Here is a 10,037-nt window from a genome sequence, read left to right as displayed (position 1 = left end):
AAAGGGGGATAACTCAAGAACTGATGGATGGATCATCGTGATTTTTGGTATGTAGGTAGCTTGAGTGATGCTTGACATAATGATATTACAATTATGCAAATATAGATGTAATTTGCATAATTAATGAGGAAATTCTATTTATCAGCTGCATTCCATAATAGGAAGTTCAAGCTTGTGACATATGTTATTAAGAATGAGAGAAACACAGGCAGATATCAATTATGCAAATGAAGACTTAATTTGCATAATTAATGAGAAAATATTATAATTGCATAGTGGTAACTGCCTGGAATTTTATACTTGGGGTGTTTGAAAGTTAAGTTAAGGTGAACATAATTAAACATAACTTATTCAAATAAGGACCTCATTTGCATAATTTATGAGAAAATTTCATCATGGCATTCTTTGTTAAGATAAGACTGTCTTTTGGTGGAGAATATGATCAACAGATATAATTCATGCAATTGAGGATCCTATTTGCATAATTAGGGGGATTAATATATAATTTCTTAATCATAAAAGCTAACATCATTTGGCGAAGGTATGAGATCGTGGAACTCTAGTTGTTGTTGAAACTCCATGTGGACAAGTGTTGGCTCATTGCGACGTACGCACTAAAACTGACCAAATCACGGCTTCTTGTCAGATTCTAGTGGTAGGGTTTAGTACCTAACAACATGATACTCGTATACAATGTGGATTTTTTTGTAAATCACTGCGATTTTTGTTGTTGAAACCCCATGTGGACAAGTGTGAACTATCACTCACTCCTACGTACGTACTAAAACTGACCAAATCACGACTTCTTGTCAGATTGTAGGATTTAGGACCTAATAACGTGATATAAAATGTGGATTTTTTTTGTAAATCACTGCGATTTTTGTTGTTGAAACTCTATGTGGACAAGTGTTATGTTGACTCAGTCCTACGTACGTACTAAAACTGACCAAATCACGGCTTCCTGTTAGCTTCTAGTGGTAAGATTTAGGACCTAATAACGTAATATACAATGTGGATTTTTTTTAAATCACTGCGATTTTTGTTGTTGAAGCTCCATGTGGGCAAGTGTTATGTTGACTCACTCCTAGATCCTACGTACGTACTAAAACTGACCAAATCACAGCTTCTTGTCAGATTCTAGGACCTAATATCGTAATATACAATGTGGATTTTTTTTTGGTAAATCACTGCGATTTTTGTTGTTGAAACTCCATGTGAAGCGTTGAATCATTTCGACGTACGCAGTAAAACTGACCAAATCACGACTTCTTGTCAGATTGTAGATTTAGGACCTAATAACCTGATATACAAGGTGGATTTTTTTGGTAAATCACTGCGATTTTTGTTGTTGGTAACTCCATGTGGACAAGCGTTGAATCACTCCGACGTACGCAGTAAAACTGACCAAATCACGACTTCTTGTCAGATTGTAGGATTTAGGACCTAATAACGTGATATACAATGTGGATTGTTTTGTAAATCACAACAATTTTTGTTGTTGAAGCTCCATGTGCACAAGTGTTATGTTGACTCATTGCGACGTACGTACTAAAACTGACCAAATCACGGCTTCTTGTCAGATTCTAGTGGTAGGATTTAGGACCTAATAACGGCTGATATACAATGTAGATTTTTCTGTAAATAACTGCAATTTTTGTTGTTGAAACTCCATGTGGACAAGTGTTATGTTGACTCATTGCGACGTACGTACTAAAACTGACCAAATCACGGCTTCTTGTCAGATTGTAGGATTTAGGACCTAATAATGTGATATACAATGTGGATTTTTTTGGTAAATCACTGCGATTTTTGTTGTTGGTAACTCCATGTGGACAAGTGTTGACTCATTTCGACGTTCGCACTAAAACTGACCAAATCATGGCTTCTTGTCAGATTCTAGTGGTAGGGTTTAGTACCTAATAACATGATACTCGTATACAATGTGGATTTTTTTTTTTAAATCACTGCGATTTTTGTTGTTGAAACCCCATGTGGACAAGCGTTGAATCACTCCGACGTACGCACTAAAACTGACCAAATCACGGCTTCCTGACAAATTCTAGTGGTAGGATTTAGGACCTAATAACCTGATATACAATGTAGATTTTTCTGTAAATAACTACGATTTTTGTTGTTGAAACTCCATGTGGACAAGTGTTGGCTCATTGCGACTTACGCACTAAAACTGACCAAATCACGGCTTCCTCTTAGATTCTAGTGGTCTGATTCAGAACATAATAACGTGATATAATAATGTGGATTTTTTTTGTAAATCACTGCGATTTTTGTTGTTGAAACTCCATGTGGACAAGTGTTGACTCATTTCGACGTACGTACTAAAACTGACCAAACCACGGCTTCTTGTCAGATTCTAGTGGTATATAGGATTTTAGGACCTAATAACGTGATATACAATGTGGATTTTTTTTGTAAATCACTGCGATTTTTGTTGTTGAAACTCCATGTGGACAAGTGTTAAATCATTTCGACGTACGTACTAAAACTGACCAAACCACGGCTTCTTGTCAGATTCTAGTGGTATATAGGATTTTAGGACCTAATAACGTGATATACAATGTGGATTTTTTTTAGTAAATCACTGTGATTTGTGTCCTTGAAACTTGAAAGTGTTGACTCATTGCGATGTACGTACTAAAACTGACCAAATCACGGCTTCCTGTTAGCTTTTAATGATGGTCTGATTCATATCATTCGCACTCTCGCGTCAGTTTTGAGGTTCCCACGGGATGTCAACCATATAATCAAATCAACATTGCCTAATGTGAACGTTTTCCAGATAGTCTTGAGTGACGGTTGACATCTGCAAGCGGCTCAGACGGCTGCTGACCAAGGCGTTCTTCTTAGCTGAGTACCTCTTACACCCCGCAACGGTGAGTGGCCACTCTTAAGTCTTCTGTATGTATTTCTGTTTACCGAAGGAAAACATATTGTTTTTGCTCCGTTTCTTCCTCTTCTTCTTCTCCAAACAGTGACCTATGACCTGACCAATGACATGATTTGTTGACATCTGCCACCATGGTGACTGGTGTTGGGTTACATAATGCTGCAATTTCATGGTCTGCTCTGCTCCTGTCACCATATACTAGTAGTACAATGTATTTGAATGTGTTTGAGTAAGACCATGTCCGAAGGTAAACATTATTGCCTTCTCTAGTTATGCTGTTTCATTGATACCATCTTACTCTTTTACCGATGCAATGGCCAAGTGTGAGGAGTGCTTTCCTTACCTTCGATAGATCGTGAGTTCGATCCCCGACTGAGTCATACCAATGACTTTAAAAATGATACGTACTGCTTTCTCTGTTTAGCACTCAGCATTTGAGAAAGAGTATGGGAGTTAAATGCATAGCTATATGTCTCCATATAGCTATGCAGTTGTAATACCCAGTACTTGTGTCTGGAACATTTCAAACTGCTAGAAATCCAACACATCGTGACAAAGACAAATGGAGGATTCAAAAGCTTATTCCTGATAGAATCATTGTTATCAGTTTGTAACAGTATGTATATCGTCAGTCTGTTAAAACAATTTTACGTCGTTTGTCATACATATAGATATTTCATCTTCTTATCATATATAATCTTCAAGCACGTACCGATGTAAAGCTACTGGTAATCTATTATGAGTAAGGAGGGGGCTTTAGCAAATTTAAGCAAACGACCGACTTAATTTTTTTGGATGACATCCTCTGAAGACCCCCAAACTAGTGCACACGAGCAAATAAAAAAATCGGGCCAAAAATAAAAATGCTACTAAACCACAGGAATACAAAGCTGGTATTGAGAATTTGCGGCAGTACTTAGCGACGTACACGACAAGCCGGCACATGCTGGCTTTTTGCGGAATTTATGAATCGGCACTGTACGTATGTACTGAGTTCTTGAGTTGTGGAGCTTCGGTAGCCTGGGTACCCGGCTCCGTATTGTCGCTAACTACCATGGACTACCCAGGTGTTCAAGACATTCTTGGAAAGGCTCTGACAACAGTAAATGCTTTATTTCACGTGGCTAACTACGATTATCTGACGAGCCTTATTAAATGCAACTTTACGCTACATTAAATGCAATATCCTGATGTGCAGTGAGGTCCCTTCCTGTAGTTTTCGATGATCTTCGCTCAATGTATTAAGCCGAACATGGAAAGCAGCACTTAACTCACATTATCTCGCTAGGTCTAGCAACGGCAATTCTCATGGGTACCTCTGGTACCATAAATGCACTGTTAAACAGCGCGGTTTTATCCAGAACCATGCTCAGGCACGCGAACAGTGTCTGGGGTATCCAGAACTGCCTGGGGTGTCCAGAACAGTTCCTGGGGTGTCCAAAACAGTGTCTGGGTATCCAGAACAGTGTCTGGGGTATCCAGAACAGTGCCTGTGTAATGTGTATCCAGAACAGTGTCTGGGTATCCAGAACAGTGCCTGTGTATCCAGAACAGTGTCTGGGGCATCCAGAACAGTGTCTGAGTATCCAGAACAGTGTCTGGGGTATCCAGAACAGTGCCTGTGTAATGTGTATCCAGAACAGTGTCTGGGGCATCCAGAACAGTGTCTGGGTATCCAGAACAGTGTCTGAGTATCCAGAACAGTGTCTGGGGATTCCAGAATAGTGCCTGTGTAATGTGTATCCAGAACAGTGTCGGGGGCATCCAGAACAGTGTCTGGGTATCCAGAACAGTGTCTGAGTATCCAGAACAGTGTCTGGGGTATCCAGAACAGTGCCTGTGTAATGTGTATCCAGAACAGTGTCTGGGTATCCAGAACAGTGTCTGTGGCATCCAGAACAGTGCCTGCGTATCCAGAACAGTGTCTAGGGCATCCAGAACAGTGCCCGTGTATCCAGAACAGTGCCTGGGTATCCAGAACAGTGTCCGGGATATCCAGAACTGCCTGGGATGTCCAGAACAGTGCCCGGGGTATCTTTACATTCTTGGATACGTGAAGACTGTCCAGAACTGTCCTTACCCTAACCAATCCAGGCATAGAACTAGATAGACACGGGTCTAGACACGATAGTACTATGTTCTGGGAGTACCTGTCCTTGGTGCTGAAATCCAGGTAGTATTTTACAATCATTGGAGAGCAACACTTGTGCATAGTTCTACACAAGGTAGTAGATTACAAGTTTTTATGGGTAACTGCGTAAGAGACAAGTGCCTCTACAAGCGCAAAATAACCCGGAATTATCCTTTGAGGAAGCTTGATATTTAATTTTTATATTCGAACATATAATCACAAGACGTGGTGACGGCACACTCAAGTTCTTTCAACTTATATTAATGCCGCCACCAACACAGGGGACAATATAATACTCATTTTCACCTGAGCGAAGTGAGGAAAAAGTCGTGTGTGAAAAAGTGCCTTTCCAAAGGGTACAAGATCGGTGGCATGTCAGGACTCGAACCCGGGACCCCTTGGATTTCATGGTTTCCTGTGCTTTTCGCGCTATCGCGTCATATTTGAGTATTTCTACAGTTGTGCATGACGAAGTTGTGGCAGGTGTCTCTAAAGTCATACAAGGAAACCTAAAATAGATTTTATTGTTTCCGGTACCCTGAACTAGTTCAGAAAAACACTTTGGACTTCTAGTTTAGTAGATGACAAAGTTCTTTTGTGGCGACTAGAATGACAGAAAGGAGACTCTACAGGTCGAAATAGCCCGGAAATTCTTCGGGGGAAGCCTAGAATAGATTTTATTGTTTCCGGTCCTTCAGAATTTTTAGAGAGCGGCACTTCGGGAGTTCTGTAGTAGTAGATGACAAAGTTCTTTTGTAAGGACCAGAATGAGAGCTGTCTACAACTCCAAGTAGCCGGTTAAAGATAGGTTTTTATTGTTTCCAGTGCCTTGAACTATTTGCGAGCGGCACTTCGGGAGTTCTGTAGTAGTAGCTGACAAAGTTCTTTTGTGAGGACCAGAATGAGAGTGTCTCTACAATTCTAAATAGCCCGGACAAGTCATTCAAAGAAGCCTAATATAAATTTTTATTGTTTCCAGTGCCTTGAACTATTTGCGTGCGGCTCTTGGGAAGTTCTAAAGTAGTATAGATGAAAAGTTTCTTTGTCATCTACTACACAATGAGAGAAATGTGTCTCCATAGCTCAAAATAACCCGGAAAAATCATTAAAGGAAGCCTGATATAGATTTCATTGTTTCCTGTGCTTTTCATTATTTGACAACAGAACTTCGGTAGTTCTATCCAATGACAAAGTGGGTAAACCACCGATCTTGTGCCTTTGAATTGGGAAAGGCACTTTACACGACTTTCCCCACTAGACTCAAGTGAAAATGAGTATTGTCTGTCCTGTATTCGTTTCTATGTGCGGGACACAACACCAGCAATAGTTGCCTCTGTTCCGCGTGTATTGCATTATAATTGCAATTTCAATAAAATAAAAATTAAAAATAAAAGTTTCCTTTTGTGGCTGTGAGAGACAAGTGTCTCTAGGGCTCAAAATATCTAGATAAGTCCTTCCAGGATCCAGGAAGTCTAGTATAGATTTGATGGTTTCCGGTGCTTTTGGCGCTATCTGTCTCCTGACGTGCTCTAGGCGAGGGTGATAAGCCTAACACGGACAGGAGCACTTTACTGTCATCTCACAGCCGATTTGTCACGACCGATGGTGCACGAAACACGGACCACGTTATGCTGATGTCACAAGTTTTGCTGATGTCACAATTCCAAACCGGGGCCCGGCCCGTCTTATGGAACAAAAATCATGATATAACCACAAAAAAAGTTGAAAAAAATCAATAATGTGAACTGTTTGCGTATATTATTGATACCAGAGGATTTCACTTCACTTCATAAACTGTAAAATGCTCATATTTTGCCCCCAACAGTTGAGGAAAGTCCTTTTCCTCCTAGTTACACTGTTTTTCCATCTTTCAATGCAGTGGTTTGATTAAAAGTTCAAAATTCATTGTTTAAATATTAACCCAGCCTTTTGTGTTGACTTCATGGCTCCTATCGTAGCATTCAGGGCTATAATAGGATGCCTAGACCGGTTTTTTACGCTTCATATTTTTTCTGAAAAAATCCAAGAACCAACAAATTAAATTGGTGTGGCCTTAACAAGAAACAGCAGGTCTGAACCGGTTTGCATGCTGTGACCGTCTGGTAGAAGCTTACGCACACATGTTACATGTCACTTATGCTTGGTAATAATTCCTAACATGCTTTATCGGCTTATATGTTTTACGTTGCTACGATGCACCATTACCTGGCTAAATCACCTACTGTACCCGCTTAAAACAGCAGGAACTACGGGGCTTTCCTCTGACTTATGTAAAAAGTGGCGGAGATTTGAATCACTACCAGGGGATGAAAGTCCTTAATATGTCCTTACTCGTGTGGTAAGGGCATTCGCACGCAATGGGGACTCACTCAACACAGTACTGAGGTTTTAGCTCTATTTCTTCGCTCATTACCTTCGCCAAGAAGGTTATGTTTTCAGAGGCGTTCGTGTATGTGTGTGTGTGTGTGTGTGTGTGTGTGTGTGTTCGTCCGCCCATAAACACGATAACTTAAGAAGGAATTGATGGATTGTCTTGATACTTGGTAGGTGGGTAGGTCTTGATGAGACCTAAAAATGATTAGATTTTGGACCCCCTGGCGGCTTGTTTTGGTACTGCAGCTGAACTTCCGGTTTTGATATCTCATGACCTAGACATGCTATGGTGACGAAATTTGGACCGTAGGTATCTCCTGTGCTGGGGAAGAAGTGACATGAGTTTGGGCCCCCTAGCGGCTTGCTTTGGTTTTGATATATAATATGTTTTCCTGTGGTTTAGCAGCATTTGTTTGGATGAAAAAAATTTATTCGTCCGCGCGCACCAGTTTGGGGGTCTTCAGAGGGTGTCATCCATCTAATTAAATCAGTGTGGCCTTAGGTCAACGCCATTGTAGCCGTGTAGCCTTGACGACAGAATCCCCACATGAGGTGAACATCTGGTGTATAGTACGGTAGCTTATCATTTACGTAAACGGTAAGCTTAAACAAGCCACAGGTGTGTCTTTAAACCTCGCAATCTGCTACGTTTGCACATGGGTGGCAAGGCGGTCTCGTGGCTGGGGTTATTGGAAGGCAGAGCCCTTCCTGTACCGCCTTTTTTTATATTAATAACAAGAAGTGGTGACGGCACACTCAAATTTTTTTTCAACTTTAGTGTGCCGTCACCACCACCAACACGGGACAATACAATACAATACTCATTTTCACCTGAGAGAAATGAGGTATGTCTCAAAAAGTGCCTTTCCTACGGGAACAAGATCGGTGGCATGTCAGGACTCGAACCCGGGACCTCTTGGTTCCGAGTCGAGCACTCTGCCGCTACGCCACACGACCCCACAGGGTTAGGGTTGTTGGAAGGCAGAGCCCATCCCATTCCTCTCCTTCCACCGCCTTTCATCTCCCCAACCGAAGTCAGGTACCCATTTTACACCTGGGTGGTGTGAAGGAAGCCCACCCAACTAGTTCCACCACTCAGAACTTTTAAGCGTTCCAATAGGTTCTCCACTAGCTCACACAACTTCACCGTCCAAATTCCTTGTTCGAAATCTTTTTACAGTGACAGTTGCTTTCCCCGTACGGCCAAGCTTTGGAATTCCCTCCCTGACAACTATTTCCCACCAACCTACAATCTACAGACTTTCAACTCAAACGTTCACCACCATCTCTTGACATAGCCATGTTTCTCTCATATTTCTTGTTCAATGCCGAGAAGTGGTCGTATAGGCCTTGCATTGAACCACTCCGTGAAATAAACTGTATAAGAAACTGAAGTACGTCGAGTTATTGAGAGATACAATTTTTTTTTGAGACGGGAACTTTTTTTGCATGACGAAAACAGTCTCCTCTTGCCAAGGTGAAGAACCACCGGCATCGACAAGTGCGGACGCTGCCTTCTTGTCCTGAAAAACAACATCTGGAAACTTACGTCAGAAACTCTGAAGGCTACACAAATGGTACTATGTTTGAAAAATGGAAACCTTTGTGCAAACTTCCTGTAGAAGTGGACATACCTTGTTAATTGTGCTGACTACGTGCATGAGTGTTAATGACCCTCTTTACCCACCCTTCGATTTAACAAGCCACTTTGCATGTACTTAGCCTCTGCCTTTTAGCTTGAAACTCTTCTTCAAACTTGAGAACTCCGTTGTCTCATTAAAGATGATAACTGGTTCGAAGACTGAAACTTGTCTTTAATATTTCGAGGCTGTTACGTAGTTGTTGATTTGTGAAACCACAAGTTTGTAATACCGAAGTTCTGATGTCCAGTAAGGCCATGTTGATTTGATTATATGGATGACATCCGCGCGCGCATGAATTTTCGGCCGTTTCCAAAAAAAAAAAGTTTTCAACCATACTGTAAATCGTACAAAACAGTTGCAAAATGAGCAAAAATATACCATAAGTTACAAAAAAATTAATAAAAACTATACCAATGTCGTAGAATGCCAAAATCAAACGAAAAAAGACGAAATTGTAAAGAAATGAACTTGAAGACTAGATTATTCGCCAAACCATATTCTGTGCCATTTGCTCAACCCTCATAACCACGTAGATTTCATAATGAAAATAACTTTTTTTTTTGCAAAACTTTTTTTTATTCGCAAAAAAAACTATTTTTTATTCGCAAAAAAACTATTTTTTATTCGCAAAAAAAAACTATTTTTTTATTCGAAAAAAGACGAAATTGTAAAGAAATGAACTTGAAGACTAGATTATTCGCCAAACCATATTCTGTGCCATTTGCTCAACCCTCATAACCACGTAGATTTCATAATGAAAATAACTTTTTTTTTTGCAAAACTTTTTTTTTATTCGTCACGCGCGCATCAGTTTTGGGGCTCCCGGAGGATGTCATCCATATAATGAAATCAACATGGCCTAATGAAAGAAAATATCCCATGTTATCTGTTGACCCTTTCTCTCACACATACACTAAATATTAACCCAGGCGACGTTCGGAATTACACAGAGGGGCCTGAATCATTTTTTTTCAAATGCAAGAAC

At 40.5% G+C, this 10,037-nt stretch overlaps 1 protein-coding gene across 1 annotated transcript in view; it reads left to right on the top strand.

Annotated features, from left to right (window-relative positions):
- LOC109476272 (adenylate cyclase type 8-like) overlaps positions 1-10,037 on the top strand; it is a 46,645-nt gene that overhangs the window by 645 nt on the left and 35,963 nt on the right. Inside the window, exon 2 of the mRNA XM_019777159.1 lies at positions 2,798-2,891. The gene's annotated coding sequence lies outside the window, so the exon portion shown is untranslated. The remainder of the gene's footprint in view (positions 1-2,797; positions 2,892-10,037) is intronic.

This window comes from Branchiostoma belcheri, unplaced genomic scaffold (genome assembly GCF_001625305.1).
Source record: "Branchiostoma belcheri isolate BF01 breed outbred unplaced genomic scaffold, Haploidv18h27 scaffold37, whole genome shotgun sequence".
Lineage (NCBI taxonomy): Eukaryota > Metazoa > Chordata > Leptocardii > Amphioxiformes > Branchiostomatidae > Branchiostoma > Branchiostoma belcheri.
Note: the sequence above shows the minus strand (reverse complement) of the source record. Positions and strands in the feature narration are given on the sequence as shown.